Source organism: Tamandua tetradactyla, chromosome 15 (genome assembly GCF_023851605.1).
Source record: "Tamandua tetradactyla isolate mTamTet1 chromosome 15, mTamTet1.pri, whole genome shotgun sequence".
Taxonomy (NCBI): Eukaryota; Metazoa; Chordata; class Mammalia; order Pilosa; family Myrmecophagidae; genus Tamandua; species Tamandua tetradactyla.
Genome location: NC_135341.1, coordinates 73,261,265 through 73,284,482, shown reverse-complemented (window position 1 = coordinate 73,284,482; position 23,218 = coordinate 73,261,265). Strand labels below are relative to the sequence as shown.

The window sequence follows — 23,218 nt, the reverse complement described above, 5'->3', positions numbered from 1 at the left end:
ACAGAGGAAGAGTTCTTCCTGTGCAAAGAATGCATCTAAAGGGGATGTTATTCTTTTAACTCCACAGACATCCTGGCTTATTTGGAAGGTCATGTCTTTTCTCTCCATCACAACCCTCCCAGGGTGCCAGCTTGTGTGCTAGTCTTTTTCTCTCATTCTTTGCAGGATTCTGTTTCTTTTTTCTAACTCCCCTCTGCATCCCCTCGGAGCATGTCTCTACTCTTTGGATCCCTGGATATCAAAGGCTCCTTTCCTGATCTGACCCCCAGCTCTACCTGTGAGCTTCTGGTTGTTTCATTCTATTGCTTTTCCCCCCTCCCGATTATAAAAGTAATATATGTTGTTTGTTGTAAATATTTAGAGAGTACAGAAAAGTATGAACATTTTATGGTACTGAATTTTTTGCCAGTATTTTTTTATGCGTATTTTGACACAGTTCAGAACAGACTACATAACTTTTGCATCAGGCTTTTCCTTAACATTACAACTGGAACATTATAGTAAAATGCTAAAGACATTTTTTTCTAAACTTAATGTTCATTGACTATATTCTGTTCCATTGGGTGGTTGGTCCTTAGTTGGTTTAACCATACCCCTACAGTTAGTTGACCAACTTTTTCTTAAAGGGCCAGATAATAAATATTTTAGAATTTGCTGGTATACAGTCACTGGCACAGTATCATGAAAGTAGCCATAGATAATAAGTACATGGGTGTGGCTATTTCAATAAAAGTTCATTTACAAAAATAGCAGCAGGTCAGATTTGACCCATGGGCCATCGTCTAGACTATTTCTAATGTTTGATATCACACATAATGCAGTTGATGAATATTTTTAAGAAAAAGTCTTTGTATATATGTTGGATTCTCTCTTCCTAAAAATCAAATCGAATAACTAAAACAAAAAAGTATGGCCATTTTTAAGGTCCTTCATATATTAGGACCTGGGATACAGGTCGGTGCAGTTCTCTGACTACCCACCAGACCCTGACTCAGTCAGCACCTTTCTTAGACTCTGCTCATGTGAATCCCTGGAACTAACCTTTCCTTGGTTCTAAGCTCATACTGACAAGTTCAGCTCCCCTGAGCTCCCTCCACTACTCCAGATCCCTCAGCACCCCCCCTTTTTTAATACAATTTTTTTATTAATTTTTTTAAATACCAAAAAACACCAAAGGCAAACATTCATAACTTTTGATCATTCCGTTCTACATATATAATCAGTAATTCACAATATCATCACGTAGTTGCACATTCATCATTATGATCATTTCTTGGAACATTTGCATCTATTCAGAAAAAGAAATAAAAAGAAAACAGAAAAAAATTCATACATACCATTACCTCCCACCCCTCCCCCTCACCTCAGCCCCTTTTAACCCCTGACAACCATGCCAGTCTATTTCCTGCCTCAAGGGTCCATCACTCTCCACATGCTTCCTTTTCCTTCCCAACCCCTTTGGTTGAAGATGGCAGACTGAACACATACACTTATGTTAGCTCCTGAGATGACAGTAAAAGGAATTTTTTAAAGCATAAACCCACAAAGAGATAAAATTTGGGGGTCTGGAAAGCAGAAGAGTGAATAGCCCCTGACTTAGCAGACTTGAGAAGCTGAGTTTTAAACCAACTGTGGTGATAAGACAAGAAGCAATTCGATTTGCTCTGAGAACCCCTACAGGCTTGACAGCACCTGCTATCTCTAGAAGTGGGGGTACAGATGGGACTGAAAGTGGAGGTTGAAAGGTTTTAAGAAGCAGATCCCCAAGTCCCCTCCCCAGGCCCACACAGCCAGCCAATTGTACACCCCCCACTCTAGAGCAAGACTGGAGGTTGAAAACAAAAGCCCTCTGGAGAAAGGGACACAAGATGAAATTGAGGATAAGGCACTCTACTGAAAATACTACTATTCTGAAACTTCTCCTGGTGAACTAAATGAAAGTTTACATACTGAAGGCTGAATCCTCCTCCCTCCTCACTGGCTTGGCTCCCAGAGTACAGATAGGATGGTAACCACAAGGCAGGGGACCTGAAGATTTTTTTCTGCAGAGAACAGAAAGGTCCTCAAATGTGGGTTATACAATGCAGCTGCAGCCAGCTCACCCTATAGGGACACCACATTTGACAACACCACCGCCCCATGTGCTCACAACTTTTGAGTAGCCTTTCAGTGCTCCATTCTCAAACGTAAGTAGGTAACCAAGGATCACCAAATGTCTGAGGAAAGCCCCAGCTAGAAGGGGAGAAAGTGAAACAGGGTGTGGGGCGGGAGGTAGAAAGAGGAAAGAGGCTATACAGGGAGATGAAAACAAAGAAAAAAAATCTATAATGTCCTTAGAGCAGTGTTTCTTGGCTGCTTTTTTTTTTCTATTTTGCCCTTTTATGGAAAAATTAAGTTAAGTTAATTAAATAATAAAGAGTACGATTTTGTCAGAGTTGAGCTTTGGAGGGCCAGAAATTATTATAATATCTAAGCCTTTTTGTTGCTACCCGCCTCCAAAGAAGAACCAATTTTTGCACCCTTGAGGGGCAATATTGCCCCTGCAGACAATGCAGATCTCAGACAAGAGAAGACAAAGAAATAAAAAACTCAATGGAAGGGTTGTGAATTAAATCACCCAGAGAGTGAAACTGTAAAAGAGAGATGGCAGAAAAAGAGAGAACAGATTGTAAAATTAAGGCATCAGTTCAGGAAGCTCAACATTTTAATATAGTATTAAGATTTCAAGAAAGAGGAGAGAGAAAAACGTGGATGTGCGCGCATGCGTGTGTGTGTCTGTGGTGGTCGTGCCGGCGGCGGATCATCAAATAAATACTTCAAGCAGCTTTCCCAAAACCAAAGGATCTGTGTTTTTTTTTTTTAACTTATAGCAGCTCTGGCAGGCCCAGCCCTACAGATGACTGTAGTCCCATCCAAGGCACATCACCATGGCATTCCAGGACTCCGGGGACAAGAATATCCTAAAGGCATCCATTCTCCTATACCTGGGAAGTGTCCTGTAGCTCCTGATGGTTAAGAATTGTAAAGGTTGAAATAGCATTTCTAGATTTGGTGCAAGAATTTAATTTTATTTAACATATGAGTTTCAAAAAGTATCTCAGACTACTACAATACTTTTTTCCCCTTAATATAAAAGTAATATATGCTCACTATAGAAAATTCAGAAAATTATAAAAAAGAAAATATATCAGCTATAATCAAACAATCCAGAAATAAATACTTAAACTATTTGGGGTTGGTTCCTTTTTGTATATTTTTCTTTGCATATGTCACTTATCTATCCTTTTATAATCCTTATATTAAATGCTACTGAAACCAGGCTTAGACATTGAACCGTTGTTACCTTTTCACTATTTAAAATAATGCTGTGATGAAAATCTTTGTATAAATACCTCTGGTTGTTTTCTTAAATTGGATTCTGAAACATGGAAATTATTGGAGCTTAGACTATATGTGGTTTGAAGGAGTTTGACACACCAGGCCTACTTGTCTTCTGGACCTGTGCTGTGGAGCACTGAGGCTGGTGACTAGTAAGACAGAGGGACTAATGTTTTAATTATATAGTCCCATGTAGCTAGTGCCCACCATTCAGGACAATGCAGATATAGAATACTTCCATCACTGAAGGTTCTAGTGGACAGTACTGGTTTGGAGAGATAGTACTTTGGTAACTCCACAGTCTCTCTACTCTTTTACCAGCATTGAGTCTTATCACTATTTATTTATTTTTTTTTTTCACATGGGCAGGGACTGGGAAATGAACCTGGGTCTCCAGCTTGGCAGGTGAGAACTCTGTCTGCTGAGCCACCATGGCCTGCCCTGAGTCTTATCACTTTTTAAGCTTTCTTAATTTGATAATTAAAAAAGGGAGTCTCAATTTAGTTCTTATTTCTTAGAGTTGACCATTTCATCCATTTTTTTAGCCAATTTTCTCCAGGATATTTTTCTTATAGATCTAGATGTGCTTGGCAAGATACTTTAAAGGAGCTCTGTGTCATATTCTTATGTGCAAGGCCATGCTGCAGACCAGAGCTGATGACTCTTCTACATGAAAATGTGGAAATATTCTTTCCAAATGATGGTGACAGTTGTCATACTCAGGTTTTCCAGAGGCTTCCTTCCTCTTTTCTTTCCTCTGGTGTTCTGAATGTTTGTTTGACTTTCCAGCAACCTAAAGTAGATATGTCTGGAGCTGTTTCCCTACCTCCCAGCATGTGCCCATGCAGTACCCCCTCCTCAACCCCTTACACCAACCATAGGGACCCTTCCTATACCCAGTTGGTACCTATTTAACACTTACTATTTCATGAAATGCCACACATTTAGGAAGGGTAGAAAGGGAAGGTAAAGATATATCATTTTATTTTTTATGGAAAATTTGGTTTCAGTAGCAGAGTTTAAGTTCATATGAAATGCTTGCTTCCCAACCTAAACATGTCCTGCAAAACACTCTTGGTTGACTTGATTTATTTCACAATTTTCCATTTCTTGGTTGACAGTTGTGAAATAGGAAACCAAATGCTGTCATAGATAACTGTGAATAATGTGTGCTGCAGACAAGTACCCATGTCACAGTCCTTTCTCTTGTCTTGCCTTAATCCCAAGCAATGGAAAAAAAAAATCCACAGGCCCATTAAAGGATGAGAGAGGAGGAAATGTATTTTATTTACCCATAGGAGAAAAAAAAAATAGGATTTGTGTCCTGTATTTTTTCCTCCCAATCTGCCTGGGGTCCTTTCAGACACCTTCAGAGCCTATAATAACAGACAGCATTGCTTAAAATGTTGCCGAAATTTAGTTCAAAGCAAATGGCCTTTAAATAGGAAAAGTGGACAGATGGCTGGATAAAAGCACGTTTCCTTTCCTATCCCCAAAGGGGCCAAAATTGATCTTATGAGCTAAACTGGGCCTAGAAAAGATATTTGCCAGTCTTTTCCTTCCTTCACAATGACAATAAAAATGGGCATAACTTTAATCAAGAGTTGAAGACCAGTAGGAACGTTTAGCATCTCACGCCACCTTGTGGCACAGCATCCAAATTCTGGGCTTCTTCGAGGACCCTAAGGTTGGAAATGAGACTGCACAGCCTTCTTTTTCTTAAAAGCAGTTTATTGACTGGGCCTTTTTGAAGAGGAATTGACTTGCGAGTCGTTTCCACTGTTTGAACTTAGCGATAATCATGGAAGAGGTTACTTTCTTGAGGAATACAAACTAATAGACTAGCACTTAAGTGGCATTTTGTAATAAACAAAGCACTTCATGTAAACGACCTCATTTAGTACTGACAGTAACCCTAGGCTATAGGTACTAGAATCTCTGTCCCTGAGATGTGGAGACAGAGCCTCAGAAAAGTTGATGACTTGTATTGAGCAAGTCTCGAACTTGAACCCAGATAATAGTTATACTGTCTCTCTATATACTGTCTATATATTATATTATAGTACCAGTAATACTGTAGTACAGGATTTGGAGTATGAACATCACAGTATTTGTTCTACTATGATATGTCATATAGTATATAGATATGGTCCACATATATATATAGTTTCTCTCTACGTATGGTATATATAGTATGACTATACCACACTACCATATAGTTCATACTCTAAATCCTAATTATTAGTACTATAATATATAGAATAGTATGTGGTACATACACTTTACTATTAGTACTATTAGTATTATAATACTATATCCTATAGTACTCCTAACCAATATTCCCTATCTTTGTGGGGCCTCTGTCTGTGAAGAGAAGTTAATAATGGTGGACTCTTCCTAGCATATATGATTTCACAAATGTTATCAGAGCTTCGCTACTAAGCCAACCAACAGCGGCCTTGCTTTCCTGTGGAAGACATGTCCTCTGCTCTCTTAATTTGGTGTGCACTAATAAGGGTGTGCCCAGGAAGAAGGAACCCACGAACACTGAGCAAGCAGGAATGAAGCCTTGTGGTTGTTGTTGTTTTATTATGCTCAGTTTTTTTTCCCATTTGAATTTCTACAACAAATCCAATGGCTCATAGCTAAAACCTTGGACTACATCACCTCATTCAGTTGCCCAGAAGTATATGTTACAAACTCATTCAGTTTACCAGAAATATATGTTACAAACATTATATCTTAGACTGTGATCTTTGAGAAGTTACCTTGTCCAGTGACAGAGGTGGCCACATCATTAAACCAACTTTAAATATTCTAAGTGAAAACTTTTGCACTCAAGCTTTATGGAGTAGCAATTGGGGGGTATAATTGTTCGTAGGAGTGGAAGAAACTGTTGGCCCCATTTACAGGTGTTCCCTCCACCTCCCTCCCTCTAGCTATTAGCAGAGGTGTGCAGGCCTTCTCTTATGGCCAGGGTCCTCATCAACCTGTTGGGCTTTCTTTAGAAGATGTCACTCCCCCTCCTTGCTGGGCAAGATGGTCTGTCCTGGATCAAAACCCTCTAATGGCTATATTTCTCCAGGAAAGCACCCTGGACACCCTGGCTGCTGGGGAACATAAAAAGCTTGGCTGAGGCAAACACTGTTGATGGAGGATGGCTGGAAGGACAACTAGTCTGTCAGTGTGCTAGGGATTCTAAAACCCACCTCAACTATCTCCTTTTATTCCTCTCCACCTACATATAAGAGTATCTTACTGACTAATACTTTGGGGTTATATCTAAATTAATATTATCATAAAAAAACCTTAGCTACTCGTTCTAGTTATTACTTCCAATGTTAATACAAATGAGGATTGCTATTTTACAGCGTTCTCTTTATAGGAACCAGAGGGAAAGATTCCTCAGATCTCAACATTAAGGGCTGCCTCAGGTTTATCAGTCTGGATTTGTGTAACTAAATATCGTTTCTCTCTTTACACTGACTGCCAGGGAGTCAAATTTAAATTTACCTTCAAATGCAGTTCAAACGTAATGTCAATGCAATTTCTGTACTAAACTGATTCCTGGCATCAACTTATTATTTTTTTTTACCTCAATTTCCTTACTTAAAATCTTGTGGTGATTTATGTTTTTTATTTTTAAAGTTGTCCTTAAATTGTTTGGGGGAAGAGAACTCAAAAATAAAATAGAAGGACTTCCAGGAAGATGGCCGAATAGAGTAGCTCGAGATTAGCCTTACTCCACAGAAAAGTTAGAGCAGGGACAGGAGGGCCACTGAGGTGGCGATTCGGGAGTGCGGCTGACCTGGAAGAGACTTCTGCACTACGTAGGGCAGCCCACGTTGCAGAGGCCAACGAACTGAGAGGCAGAAAGCTGGAGCCTGGCGCGGAGGTGTGGAGTCATGGAGCCCACGGGGGCAGATGGATGGCAGTAAGCCAGGCCGCATTCCCTGGGTGCACTACCCTCACCAACGCAGCCCCATGACTGATGACTTACCCCACACCCCATGCACCCGAACCCCATCACCCACTTCCATTCCCCACGCTCCAGGTGCTCCCACCCCACAAGCCTCCAGTGCACGTACCTGTCCCCCACCCCCACCCCAAGTGCAGCCCAACCCACCTCTCCTGCACCCCTCCGAGCACTACCTCCCCATCCCTGTTCTCTCCAGGCTACTGCCAACACAGAAAGGCTGCGGCACTAACCTCCATACCCAGGCTACCCCTTCCCCCTGACCATAGTGTAGCACAGCCTCACTCCGCCCCCGAGATCTGTGCATCCGTTTATTGCACTTTCAGGCCCACGCATGTGCATGGGCCTCCAATCACAACATTCAGCTCTGGGAACAGCACTTAACAGCAATCCTAGAAGCACACATATGCACAGTCCTCAGCCATACTTCCCAGCTCTGAGAAAGTGCTGACCTGCACAGCCGGGTCACATCTGCCCCCAATCTATGAAGGCATAATGCTGACCTGCTGTCACAGCTCTATGCATGCACACAAAGAACCCCGTGCCTTACACAAGTGCACACCAGGGTGACGCCCCCCGGACAGATGCACCCACACAGCTACATCCTCCCTGGCCACTGGGCACCCACATTCACAAGTATGAGCATAACATCCCCAATCTGCGCTATACCAGCCCTGAAACAAATCACCGCACTGAGTGCCCCATCCTGTGCCCTGCTCCCTGTTGTACAACCATTCCGCAAACACAAGGCCTTAGACTACTGAAAGAAATCAACTCCCAAAGTAAATCAATAAAGAGATTTACATGCCATGAAGACAGCAGAAGATCACTAAGAAAATCACAATGCAGACAGATATAGTCCTGACTAATGAACAAATTAAAACATGAAAGGAGACACAGACATTGGAACAACTAATCAAAGATGTTCATACAACTCTACTTAGTAAAATAAGTGGTATAGCAAATGACATAAAGGATATCAAGAAGACAGCAGAAGAGCATAAAGAGGAATTTGAAAGAATAAATCGAAAAACAGTGGCTATCGCAGAGATTACTCTGTTGACCAAATAAAAAACATACTAGAGGCACACAACACCAGATTTGAAGAGACAGAAGAAAGAATAAGTGATATAGAGGACAGGATAATTGACTTCAAAGACTCAAAACAGCAAATGGTGTGGGAGATGGTGGTGCAGTGGCAGAGTTCTCACCTGCTATGCCAGAGACCTGGGTTCGATTCCTGGTGCCTGTCCATGCAAAAAAAAAAAAAAAGCAAATGGCAAAAAATATGGAATAAATTGAATTGGAACTCAGGGAAATGACAGGCAAAACATAGCCCACAAATATAAGAATGATTGGTGTCTGTGGTAGTTAGAGTCAGTTGTCAACTTGGCCAGGTGAAGATGCCGTTATATTGCTGTAGACATGAGTCGATGGCATGTGAACCTCATCTGTTCCTGATTACATCTGCAGTCAGCTAGGAGGCATGCCTGATGCAATGAATGATGTTTGAGTTAACTGTTTGGTGCTTAAATGAGAGAGCTCGAGGTAGCACAGCCCAGGCAGTTCAGCATACCTCATCTCAGCACTCACAGCTCAGCCCAGGCCTTTGGAGATGCAGAAAGAAATCATCCCGGGGAAAGTTGTTGGAACCCAGAGGCCTGGAGAGAAGGCCAGCAGAGATCACCCTGTGCCTACCCACTTTCAAAAGAACCTTAGTTGAAAATTAGTTGCCTTTCCTCTGAAGAACTATATGTTAACCAAATAAATCCCTTTTTATTAAAAGCCAATCCATCTCTGGTGTGTTGCATTCCAGCAGCTAGCAAACCAGAACAGTGTCCCAGAAGGAGAAAAGAGGAGTAAAGGGCTAGGAAGAGAACTTCAGGATATAATGAGGGAAAACTTTCCAACCCTCATAAGGGACATAAATATACAAGTCAAAGAAGCCCAAAGAACTCCAAACAGACTAAATCCAAATAGGCCTTCCCCAAGGCACATACTAATCAGTCTCTCAAATGTTGAAGAGACACAGAAAATCCTGAAAGTGGCAAAAGCAAAACAATCTACTACATTACAAGGGAAACCAAATAAGACTGAGTTCAGATTACTCAACTAGCACCCTGGAGGCGAGAAGGCAGTGGTATGATATATCCAAGATCCTGTAAAAGAAAGACTTCCAACCAAGAATTCTGTACCTAGACAAACTGTCTGTCAAAATTGAGGGAGAGATTAAAGTTTTCACAGACAAAGAATTCTGAAAGACTTTGTCAACAAGAGATGAGCCCTACAAGAAATACTAAAAGGAGTTTTGCCAGCTGAATAAAAAAGACAGGAGAGGGAGGTCTGGAGGAAGGCACACAATTGAAGAGTACCATTAAGGGTAATTAAAAGAATACAAAGAGAAAGAGGGAAAAGAATATATAGATCTGACAAAATTAAAAAGACAAGATGGTGGAATCAAGAAACGCATTTTCGGTAACAACTTTAAATGTTAACAGACTAAATTTACCAATTAAAAGATACAGATTGGCAGAACGGATTAAGAAACATAATCCAGACATATGTTGCTTACAAGAGACTCACCTTAGACACAAGGATACAAACAGATTGAAAATGAAAGGATAAAAAAAGATTCTCCACGCAAGTTGTAACCAAAAGAAAGCAGAAGTAGTTATACTAATATCGGACAAAATAGACTTTGAATATAAAGACATCATTAGAGACAAAGAACTACACTATATACTAATTAAAGGGTCAATTCACCAAGTAGATAAACCAATCATAAATGTTTATGCTGCCAGTCAAGGAGCTCCAAAGTACATGAGATAGACATCGGCAAAACTGAAGGGAGTGATAGATGTTTCATCAGTAATAGCAGGAGACTTAAATACACCATTCTCTTGTATAGACAGAACAACCATACAGAGAATCAACAAGGAAACAGAGAATTAAAACAATTTGATAAATCAATTAGACCTAACAAACACAGATAGGTCATTGCACCCCAAAGCACAAGGATATACATTCTTCTCTAGAACTCATGGAACATTCTCCAGCATAGATCATATGCTGGGGCACAAAACAAGTCCTTATAAATTTAGAAACATTGAAATCATTCAAAGCACTTTCTCTGATCACAATGGGATGAAGCTGGATCTCAACAGCCATTGAAGAACGAGAACATTCACAAATACATGGAGATTAAATAACACACACTTAAACAATCAGTGGATCAAAGAAGAAATTACTGGAGAAATCAGTAGCTATCCAGAGATGAATGAAAATGAGAATACAACTTATCAGAACTTATGGGATGTGGCAAAGTATATGCTGAGAGGGAAATTATTGCTCTAAATGCCTAAATTAAAAAACAAGAAAGAGCAAAAATTGAGGACTTAACAGCACACCTAGAGGAACTTGAGAAAGAGCAGCAAACTAAACCCACAGCAAACAGAAGAAGAGAAATAACAAAGATTAATGCAGAGATAAATGAATGAGAGAACAAAAGAACAATAGAAAGAATCAATAAAACCAAAACCTGGTTCTTTGAGAAAATCAATAAAATTGATGGGCCATTAGCAAGACTGAGAAAGAAAAAAAAGAGAGAGGATGCAAATACACAAAATCAGAAATGAGAAGGAGTGCATTACAACAGACCCTGAAGAAATAAAAGAGATCATACAACGATACTATGAATAACTATACACCAGTGAACTAGACAACTTAGATGCAATGGACAAATTCCAGATACACTGACTCAGTAAGAAATAGAAGATCTCAACAAACCAATCACAAGTAAAGAGATTCAATCAGTCATCAAAAATTTTCCAACAAAGAAAAACCCAGGGCCAGATGGCTTCACAGGGGAATTTTATTAAACATTCCTAAAAGAACTAACACCAATCCTGCTCAAACTTTTCCAAAAAATTGAGGAAAAAGGAACTCTACCTAACTCATTTTATGAGCCATTTTACTACCAAAACCGGGTAAAGATGCTACAGGAACGAAAACTACCGGCCAATCTCCTTAATGAACATAGATGCAAAAATTCTCAATCAAGTATTAGCAAAACAAATCCAACAACACATTAAAAGAATTCTACACTGTAACCAAGTGGGGCTTATACCAGGAATGCCAAAGACGGTTCAACACAAGAAAATCAATTAATGTAATAAAGCACATTAACAAATCGAAAGGGAAAAAAATCACATGATCATCTCGATTGATGCTGAAAAAGCATTCGACAAAATTCAGCATCCTTTTCTAATAAAAACACTCCAAAAAAATAGGAATCAAAAGTAACTACCTCAAAATGATAAAGGAAATATATGAAAAACTGATAGCCAGCATCACACTCAATGGAGAGAGACTGAAAGCTTTTCCCTTAAGATCAAGTACAAGACAAGGATGCCCTCCTGTATTCGTTTCATTTCTTTTTCTATTGTCTTTTTGTTTCTTTTTCTGAATTAATGCAAATGTTCTAAGAAATGATGAATATGCAACTAGGTGATGATATTGTGAATTACTGATCATGTATGCTGTTTTATTTTATTTTTTTAATTAATAAATAAATTAAAAAATAAATAAATAAAGGGTTGGCTTGAGGAAAATAGTTGAACTTTCACCTCAGGAATTCTGACTATACTTTTCTTAATTCTGATAATATAATATTTACAATATTATATTTATTTATTTATAATACTACATAAAATATTACGTATTTATAGGAGGTGACTCCCACTGCGGTGGAATAGGAAAACGGTGACACTGCCTCAAGAAGCCCCCTCCCTCACCAGCCCCAGCATTCACTCTGGTCCTGGCCTTGGCTGACAAGCACTTTCTAGAATCTATTACCAGATTCTGGATTGATTACAGATTTTTGTAATCTCTGTATGGAAAAGGTACAGAAAATTAATCCTTTTATATTGAATATACTCCATAAGAGGATGAAGAAAGTAAAAAAAGGATTGGAAAAAGGGGGAAAAAAAAAAGACAAGGATGCCCACTGTCTCCACTATTATTCAACACTGTGCTAGAAGTTCTAGCCATAGCAATCATCAGACAAGACAAAGAAATAAAAGGCATTCAAACTGGAAAGAAGTAAAAGCTCTATCTGCAGATGATATACTTGGAAGAGCCTGAGAAATATACAGCAAAGTCACTTGAGCTAATAAATTCAGCAAGGTGGTGGAATATGAAATTAATGTGCAAAAATCAGTAATATTTCTATACACAAGCAATGGTCTAGCTGAGGAGTCAGTTAAGGAAAAAAATCTAGCAACTAAAAGAATCAAGTACTTAGGATTGAACTTAACTAGGGATGTAAAGGACTCGTACACAGAAAACTACATAACATTGCAAAAAAGAAGTCAAAGGAGATCTAAATAGGTAGAAAGACATTCCCTGCTCTTAGATAGGAAGGCTTAAAATAGTTAAGATGTCAATACTCCCCAAACTGATCTACAGATTCAACACAGTGGACTTCCAGAGAAGACGGCGGCTTAGTAAGGTGCACGCGTCTTAGTTCCTCCTCCAGAACAACTACTAAATAACTAGAAACAGTACAGAACAGCTTCCGGAGCCACGACAGAGACCAGACACACAGTGTACCCCAGTCTGGAACGGCTGGACTGGCTAAGAGACTCCGCTGTGGTGAGGTCCCTGAGCGGCGTGCGCTTCCCCGGGCTGCGGCGGCTGGCGGCCAGAGCCCCTCCCTCCCTCCTTCCCAGGCCGGCTGGGAGCTTCGGATCAGCGGTTCCCCAAGCCGCGGTGGCCGGCACCCCTCCCCCACGCGCAGCTTCCCGGGCCGGCTGGGAGCCTCGGATCAGCAGTTCCCCAAGCCGCAGCGGCCGGCAACTGGAGCCCCTCCCACACACGCGGCTTCCCGGGCCAGCTGGGAGCCTAGGATCAGCGGTTCCCCAAGCCACAGCGGCTGGCGACTGGCGCCCCTCCCACACACACGGCTTCCTGGGCCGGCTGGGAGCTTCGGATCAGCAGTTCCCCAATCCGCGGCGGCCGGCGACCAGTGCCTCTCCCACACACGTGGCTTCCCGGGCCGGCTGGGAGCCTCGGATCAGTGGTTCCCCAAGTCGTGGCGGCCGGCGACTGGAGTCCCTCTCACACACGCGGCTTCCCGGGCCGACTGGGAGCCTTGGATCAGCAGTTCCCCAAGCCGTGGCAGCCGGCGCCCCTCCCCCACAGGCGACTTCCCGGAGGGAAAGGAAAGAGTCTCCAACGTAGTAGAAACTGAGCCCAACCTAACACCAATAGTGGCACAACTATTGTTGTGGTACAACTTCTGACTACTAAAAATAGGCCCTCAGCTCAGGCAAAACTGATCAAGGTGGAAGTCGCCTATTGGGCTAACTGAAAAAGAGGAAAGGGGGCGAAACAGAGCCTTCTGCGGCTGTTTCTACAGAGGCTTCGTTGCCTCTGGGCTCAGCGCTGGGATTACATAGGTTACAACTGCCCCGAACGCAGAAACAGGCTGCTTTCAGGGCTCTCTACCATCTGAACCTTCCCCGTGGGAGGGGTGAAATGCAACTCAGGTGGAATCCCTCTCTCAAGGAATTCAGATCCCAGGACTTCACAATTTGAAGTCATTAAAACCAACCTACAACCTTTACTCTGTCTCTACCACACACCCAGCAGTGAGAGTCTTCCAAAGTTAAAGAAGCCACAACATCTTTTGCTGGTGGGACCCGCAGACAGACAAGCACCACATACTGGGCAGGATAAGAAAAACAGAGCCCAGAGACTTCACAGGAAAGTCTTTCAACCTGCTGGGTCCCACATTCAGGGAAATCTGATTAAATGCCCAGATGCCAGCAAAAAATAACGGATCACACCAGGAAAATTGAAGACATGGCCCAGTCAAAGGAACAAATCAATAGCTCAAATGAGATACAGGAGCTGAGACAACTAATTCTGAATATACGAACAGAAATGGAAAACCTCTTCAAAAACCAAATCAATAAATTGAGGGAGGACATGAAGAAGGCATGGGATGAACAAAAAGAAGAAATGAAAAGTCTGAAAAAACAAATCACAGAACTTATGGGAATGAAAGATACAGTAGAAGAGATGAAAAAAACAATGGAAACCTACAATGGTAGATTTAAAGAGACAGAGGTTAGAATTAGTGAACTGGAGGATGGATCATCTGAAATCCAAAAAGAAACAGAAACTATAGGGAAAAGAATGGAAAAATTTGAGCAGGGGCTCAGGGTACTGAATGATAATATGAAGCGCACAAATATACGTGTTGTGGGTGTCCCAAAAGGAGAAGAGAAGGGAAAAGGAGGAGAAAAACTAATGGAAGAAATTATCACTGAAAATTTCCCAACTCTTATGAAAGACCTAAAATTACAGATCCAAGAAGTGCAGCGCACCCCAAAGAGAATGGATACAAATAGGCGTTCTCCAAGACACTTACTAGTTAGAATGTCAGAGGTCAAAGAGAAAGAGAGGATCTTGAAAGCAGCAAGAGAAAAACAATCCATCACATACAAGGGAAACCCAATAAGACTATGTGTAGATTTCTCAGCAGAAACCATGGAAGCAAGAAGACAGTGGGATGATATATTTAAATTACTAAAAGAGAAAAACTGCCAACCAAGACTTCTATATCCAGCAAAATTGTCCTTCAAAAATGAGGGAGAAATTAAAACATTCTCAGACAAAAAGTCGCTGAGAGAATTTGTGACCAAGAGACCAGCTCTGCAAGAAATACTAAAGGGAGCACTAAAGTCAGATACGAAAAGACAGAAGAGAGAGGTATAGAGAAGAGTGTAGAAAGAAGGAAAGTCAGATATGATATATATAATACAAAAGGCAAAATGGTAGAGGAAAGGATTACCCAAACAGTAATAACACTAAATGTTAATGGACTGAATTTCCCAATCAAAAGACATAGACTGGCAGAATGGATTAAAAAACAGGATCCTTCTATATGCTGTCTACCGGAAACACATCTTAGACCCAAAGATAAACATAGGTTGAAAGTGAAAGGTTGGGAAAAGATATTTCATGCAAATAACAACCAGAAAAGAGCAGGATTAGCTATACTAATATCCAACAAATTAGACTTCAAATGTAAAGCAGTTAAAAGAGACAAAGAAGGATACTATCTACTAATAAAAGGAACAATTAAACAAGAAGACATAACAATCATCAATATTTACGCACCGAATCAAAATGCCCCAAAATACATGAGGAATACACTGCAATTACTGAAAAGGGAAATAGACACATCTACCATAATAGTTGGAGACTTCAATTCCCCACTCTCATCAATGGACAGAACATCTAGACAGAGGATCAATAAAGAAACAGAGAATTTGAATATTACAATAAATGAGCTAGACTTAACAGACATCTATAGGACATTACACCCCACAACAGCAGTATACACCTTTTTCTCAAGTGCTCATGGATCATTCTCAAAGATAGACCATATGCTGGGTCACAAAGCAAGTGTCAACAAATTTAAAAAGATTGAAATCATACAGATTCAACACAGTACCAATCAAAATTCCAACAACCTACTTTGAAAATTTGGAAAAGCTAATTACCAAATTCATCTGAAAGGGAAAGAGACCCCAAATAGATAAAAGCATCCTAAAACAGAGAGCGGAGGCGTCTGCCGCCCGGGGTGGCTGTGACTGAGGCAAGATGGCAAAGGCGGTACGCTGTCTCTCTTATGCATAAAGAAAACATTTCCTGGTTCACAAGCAGCTCAGTACCCCCATTTATTACTCTTGAGAGAAAAGAGTGTACCAGGGAGAATATGAATACTGTTTTCTCACCTACTGTTTGTCTGGGTGTGAGAGAAAACCCAGAGGAAGACAGTTGTCAGCTGAGCTATTGACAATGCAACCATGGGAGTTCGTGACCTTAAAAGATGTAGCTGTAGACTTCACCCAGGAAGAATGGGCCCTGCTAGATACATTCCAGAGAAAGCTGTTCAGAGAAGTAATGCTGGAGAATATCAATCATCTTTTCTCAGTAGGATATCAGGTCTCCAAATCAGATGTGTTTTCCCAGTTGCCACAAGAAGAGGAATTGTGGAGAGAAGGAATACAATTTCTCAAAAAACAGAGTGCAGGCAACAAAAGTGCCTTTAAAAAAGAAGAAATTATATTCATGCAACCTATCTGCAGTAAAGACACTTTTAACATCATGTCATTGCAGAGATCTTACACTCAAAAGAATTCCTTTAAGTGCAATTATTTAAAAGAAGACTCCACTCACAGATTCACAGTGACTCAACAAGCATTAGTTCACAAGACAAAGAAACCTTATTTCAGTAAACCACTTGCTAAAGTCCTCAGTGATCAGGTATCTTTTAGTCAACATAAGCAGAATCACAATAGAGGTAAATCAGATGAATGCCATGAAAGTGCTAAGGTTTTTTTGGAAAGTTCTAGCCTCAGACAATACAATGGAACTCACATTGGAGAGAAACTCTATGAATGCCATATATGTGGAAAAGCCTTCAGTCAATGCTCTACCCTCAGATGACATGAGAGAACTCACACTGGAGAGAAACCCTATGAATGTCATCTATGTGGGAGAGCCTTCAGTCGATATTCTCATCTTAGAGAACATGAGAGAACTCACACCGGAGAGAAGCCCTATGTATGTCATCTATGTGGTAAAGCCTTCAGTCAAAGTTCTTATCTTCGACAACATGAGAGAAACCACAACGGAGAGAAACCCTATAAATGCCATCTATGTGGGAAAGCCTTCATACAATGGTATATCGTCAGACGGCATGAGAGTACTCATACTGGAGAGAAACCCCATGAATGTCATCTATGTGGGAAAACCTTTGGACGATATTCAAACCTTAGAGAACACGAGAAAACTCACACTGGAGAGAGGCCCTATACATGTCATCTATGTGGAAAAGCCCTCAGTCAAAGTTGTTCTCTTCGAGAACATGAGAGAACTCATACTGGAGAGAAACCATATAAATGCTATTTATGTGGGAAAGCTTTCAGTCAAAATTCTAATCTTAGATGACATGAGAGAACTCACACTTGAGAGAAACCCCATGAATATCATCCATGTGTAAAAGCTTCCATTCATAGTTCTGCCCTCCGGCCACATCAGAGAACAGACACTGGACAGATACCTTGAGAATAGCATTTATATTGAGAAAACTTAATTTTCTAACCTTATACAACATATAATTATTCAAATTGAAGACAAACCCTATGAATGTCATCAGAAAGGGAGAGCCTTAAATCAATATTCTTACCTTAGATGGAATGAGAGAACTCACACTATAAAATTTTGAATATGGTAGAAACTTTAACCATCCTTTTATCCTTTAAACACACCAGAGAACTCACATACTGAAGAAACACTATGTTTGTAATCAATATGGAAGTGCCTCGAGTCATCCATATACTTCAGTTAATATATGGAAATTCACACAGGAGGTAATTCATGTGAATGTCTTCTATATGGCAAAGCCTGGTAGGAGATGGTCTGATGTTATACCACATGAGAGAATTCACAAGATAAATCTAAGGGAAGTGGAGAGTTCTAATCTACCACTCTGATAATCAAACCAGAGAAATTGCATGTGAGAAATTCTATGTCTATACTTAATATAGGAGTTCCTTAATTTATAATTTATTCTTTAAATAAAATGAATGAACTACACAGGAGTGAAACACTAGGTCTATAATCATTGTGCACTATCATTTAGCTAAACACAGGCCATAGTGTGTGTGCCTGTTTGAAACTGTTGTATATCCTAGAAAAGCCATGTTCTTTAATCCTGATTAAATATTGTTGGGTGGGATCATTTTGATTGGGTTGTTTCCATGGAGATGTGTCTCCAACCATTCAAGGTGAGGTTGCTTAAGAAGGAACCATTTTTGAAAAAGCCACAGAGCCAACAGAGCCAACATGAGACCCAGATGTTTGGAATTGCATAAAGAAAAGGCCCCAAAGAAGCTCTTTGAAGAAGTCAGGAGAGAAAGCTAGCAGACATCACCATGTGGGCCATCCCAGCCAACAGAGCAACCCTGAACACCATCAGCCTTTGCTTGAGTCAAGATATCTCTCTCTAGATGCCTTAGATTGGACATTTTTCTGTCCTTAGAACTGTAAACTTGTAATGTAATAAATTCCCTTTTTAGAAGTCAAAAAAAAAAAAAAAAGCATCCTAAAACAGAAGAACAAAGTGGGAAGATTAACAGCCCCTGATTTTAAAACCTATTATAAAACCACAGTGGTCAAAACAGCATGATACTGGCACAAAGATAGAAGTATTGACCAATGGAATCAAATTGAGAGTGCAGTAATAGACCACCAAATCTATGGTCAACTGATTTTTGACAAGGCCCCCAAATCCTCTGAATTGGGACAAAATAGTCTCTTCAATAGTTGGGCATGGAAGAACTGGATATCAATAACCAAAAAAATGAAAGAGGATTCCTATCTTACCCCCTACACAAAAATTAACTCAAAGTGGCTCAGACACCTAAATATAAGAACTAGACCATAAAGATTCTAGAATAAAATGTAGGGAAACATCTTTAAGACCTAGTAATAGAACATAATTCCTAAACTTTACACCCAAAGAACAACAAAATCCTCAAAATCCTTTTGAGGATTTTGGGAACTCCTCAAAATCAAATGCTTCTTCAAAAGATTTTGTCAAAAAGGTGAAGAGGCAGCCAACTCAACGGGAGAAAATATTTGGAAATCACATATCAGACAAAGGTTTGATTTCCTGGATATGCAAAGAAATCATACAACTTAACAACAGAAGAGCAAACAACCCATCTATGAAATGGGATAAAGATATGAATAGGCATTTTTCTGAAGAGCAAATACAGATGGTTCAAAAGCATATGAAGAGATGTTCATTTTCACTGGCTGTAAGGGAAATGCAGATCAAGACTACAATGAGATACCACTTCACACCTATAAGAATGGCTGCTATTAAACAAACAGAAAACTATAAATGTTGGAGAGGATGTGGAGAAACTGGACACTTAGGCACTGCTGGTGGGAATGTATAATGGTGCAGCCACTACGGAAGACTGTTTGGCAGTTCCTTAGGAAAGTAAACATCAAATTGCCCTATGACCCAGCAATAGCATTACTTGATATATACCCAGAAGAGCAGAAAGCAATGACACAAACAGACATTTGAATACTGATGTGCATAGCAGCATTATTCACAATTGCCAAAAGATGGAAACAAACCAAATGCTCATGAAAAGATGACTGGATCAACAAAATTTGGTATATATATACATATATATATATGTATATATATATGTATATATATGTCATATATATATATATATATGACAGAATATTATACAGCAGTAAAGACAAAATGATGTCCTGAAGCATATGACAAGATGGATGAACCTTGATGACATAATGCTGACTGAAGTTAGCCGGACACAAAAGGATAGATACTGTATAATTCCACTTTATGACCAGCATAAAGGTATAACCAGAGGCTTATAATACAGAATATACAGGACTTAGAGATACATAGAAGCTAGAAATGGGTAAACAGTTAGCTAATGAGGTTGAACTCCAGTGTAAGGGAATAGATAGGAGTAAAGGTGGTTCTCTAGTAGGCCTGTAATATTAGCATACTGAAGATGAACAAGATTGAAAGAGGTTGTATAGCCCTACATGTCCCACTGATTAACACTAGAAATATGAATTAGTTCTCACAAAAATTACTTCAAAGATATGATTCTTGTATAATGTTTAAGTCCAAGGTACAGGGGAAAAACTGCTATTGCATGCTATCAGCTATGTTCAAAAGGAAACCATCAGGACTACCACAGCAACAGCAGAGGTAAATAATGGGGAGAGTGACATGAGTTAAGAGGATGTTTAGGTTTCTTATTTGATGAGGGTGTGTTCACTGGTTTTCTTGGAACAACGACCTTATTTAAAATTGAGAGTTGATGGACTGTGGACTTTGGGCCCTCTACATGATGCCCGATGAACACAGGTGGCTGAAGGATGCGCTGAAGGAGAAGTAGTTTGGTGAACAATAGTGTATACTTATGAACGAAGGTTGTGCTGCTACAAAAAGGAACAAAGCTGTGAGGTATGCAATGATGTGAATAAACATGTGGGACATTTGGTGAGACAAAACAAGCCAGAAACAAAAGAACAAGAATGGTATGGTCACCTTTAGAAAATGCTTATAAGAAAACAGGGGCCTAGATTGTAAGCTTTTAGAGCAGACACATAAGTGCAGAGTGGTGATCATTATTTCTGGATTTTGAGAGGCTGTTTTACATATATAACCTGATATTTAGAGATAAGAACGAAGTCAGAACAGGTTGGGGTTAAAGTAATTCAGAACATTCGGGTAAGGAAGACAGTGTCTATATTTTAGAGTCATGCATACTCTTTGAGACCAATGGAAGAAAAGTTTGTATGGTCTGGAACTGAAATTCTCTGTAGTGCATAATCTAATTCAACCGATCTGCATAGCTCATTTAACAAATGAAACACAGGGAGCACAGAATAAAAAAGAGGTCCTTTAATCCTGTGTATATTATTGTAAATCGAGTATATTAAATAGATAATCAAAAAGTCCCCTGAGGGATGGGAGAAAAATATGGAATTATTAAACCTTACCATTAGGGAATCCCTTGATACTGTGACAAACTTTAGGGCCACCCAAATCAATAGGCCATGCCCTCAATCATGAGGCTTATTCTTGTGAAGTTTATGAAGGTAGCGGAGAAGCTTAGACTACCTATTGGCATGCCTAAGAGTTACTTCTGGAGGACCTCTGTTGTTGCTCAAATGTGGCCTCAGTCTAAGCCCAACTCTGCAAGTGAAATTATTGTCCTCTCCCCCTACATGGGACATGACATCCAGGGGTAAAAGTCTCCCTGGAAACGTGGGAGACGACTCCCAGGGATGAATCCAGACCTGGCACAGTGGGATCAACAATTTCATCCTGACCAAAAGGGGAAAATAAGTATAACTGATAAAGTATCAGTGGCAGAGAGAGTTCAAATAGAGTAGAGAGGCTACTCTGGAGGTTGCTCTTAGGCAAGCTTCAATTAGAGCTTACTACATATCATAATCTGCCAATACCCAACAAGGATCATTCCAGCCAATCTTAAAGAACATCTAGGGCAATATATAAGATCCCAAAAGGGTTCCATGCACTAGAGTAACTTTCCAGAAACCTACAACCTCCAGATAGGTCCCTGGTCCAGATAAGTCCTGAAACTTAGCCCAGCCTCTCTAGAACATCACAAAGTTCCATCTCCCTACCCCTTATATTAGTGACAGACCCCTCCAATATGAAAAATTTAGAATTGCCATAAAGAGAGGGATGGAAAGATCAAAGGTGATGGTGGAGTATACAGAGAACACAGGATTTAACAAATGAATTATGAATGCTGAATCATTAAATTGATATCTCTTTTAGTCTACAGTATTTTAGAACAGCTAGAAATAAAAACCTAAACTTTTGAAATTGTTACCCATGTCAAACTCTGAAATATGTTCAACTAATTGTGGTGCTGTACTTTGAAATTCATAATTTTGTATGTATGTTATTTTTCACAAAAAAAAGGGGGAAAAAAGTCGACTGTGATGATAAAAAAAATATTTAAGCCCTGTAGCCTCCTATATTCTGGAGCAGCTAGAAGGAAAAATATGACGATCATATGTATGGTAGCCCATGACAAACTCTGGAATCTGTTCTGTAACTATTTGTTGAAGAATGCTTTGAAAACTATTCCCTTTTTATTTCTTTGCTTTGTATATATATTAGTCTATACAATAAAAAGTTAAAAAAAATAGAAAGGAAAAACTACTCTATGGTGTAAGAAGTCAAGATTATGGGTTATCCTTGGGGAGACAATGACTGCAAAGAGATACAGGGGGCTTTTGAGGTGCTGATCATTTCTTGATCTGGTTCCTTGACTTCTGTGAAGTCATCAAGCTAATGATTTGTGCATATGTATGATGAGAATTTTTTAAATGTTAAAAAATATAAGGTTGAAGTAAATTACACCTGTATATACTGAGAGTCTACTATGTGCCATAATTTGTATATATTTATTTCCTTTAATTCTTAAATCAGGTCAGTACTGTTATCCCTGTTTTATAAATGAGGAATCTGAGATTCAAAAAAGTTAAGGATAAGGCTTGAATTCTAAATAATAAAAGCCCATTATCATCCTACTACATCACACTGCTCTCCACTTTCCTAACTTTAAATATCCTGCTGTCTTTATCCAGCTCAGCCTCTAAGATCCAAGTAACACTGACCGGATGAAATGGAGGTAATGGGTAAAAGGATTCCTGTGCAGGGGGCTTAGGGGAAGAGCAACAGACTGGAAGGGAGGAGCCTGGGGCTGGTCCTTGCTCGGTAAGGCCTGAGTCTCCCTCTAGGTTCACCTTCACAAGTAGATTTCAGGAAAAAAATAGAGGACAAACTTCTGCACTGTTCCACATCAGTTTCATTCTTACCTAGTATAAACATTTTTGGCCCCCGAAGGAAGGGGAGGGAATTAAAAAAGCAAGAAATAGGAGTTCCTCTTGCTCCCTCTGTCCAGGCCAACCTAGCCCTCTTGCCTGCACCACTCCCCTCCCAGAAATTTGAGGACAGAGGGCCGAGTTAAGATACCAGCGAGCACATTAAGCCTTGTTAGCAGTCCTTCTTCTCTCCAGGAACCAGGATTCTGATTGTACAGAACTGCTGTGGTTATTTTCCAGCCTCCCTCCCCACCAGGGACCCCTCCTCTCCAGTTGAAGTTAGAGCCAAAGTCCACAAATTAATGCCCTCAATAAAATGTTCTCATAAAAAGCTTTCTTCAAAAAATGGAAAACATA

General features: G+C 40.0%; 1 pseudogene; it reads left to right on the top strand.

Annotated features, from left to right (window-relative positions):
* Positions 1–16,139: 16,139 nt before the first annotated feature.
* Positions 16,140–17,535, top strand: LOC143657555 (uncharacterized; annotated as a pseudogene).
* Positions 17,536–23,218: the final 5,683 nt, after the last annotated feature.